Genomic DNA, 254 nt, shown 5'->3' on the forward strand with positions numbered 1-254 from the left:
ATGAGGATGAGGATAAGATGAGGATGAGAATGAGGATGAGGATGAGGTAGTGGATAGGATGAGGACGATAATCAGGATGAGGATGACGATGAGGACAGGATGGGGGTGAGGAAGATGATGAGGATGAGGATAGGATGAGGATGAGGAAGACTATAGGATGGGGATGAGGAAGAGGATGAGGATGAGGATAGGATGAGGACGAGAATGAGGACGAGGATGAGGATGAGGATAGGATGAGAACGTGAATGAGGATG

This window comes from Lupinus angustifolius, chromosome LG08 (assembly GCF_001865875.1).
Source record: "Lupinus angustifolius cultivar Tanjil chromosome LG08, LupAngTanjil_v1.0, whole genome shotgun sequence".
NCBI classification, from domain to species: domain Eukaryota; kingdom Viridiplantae; phylum Streptophyta; class Magnoliopsida; order Fabales; family Fabaceae; genus Lupinus; species Lupinus angustifolius.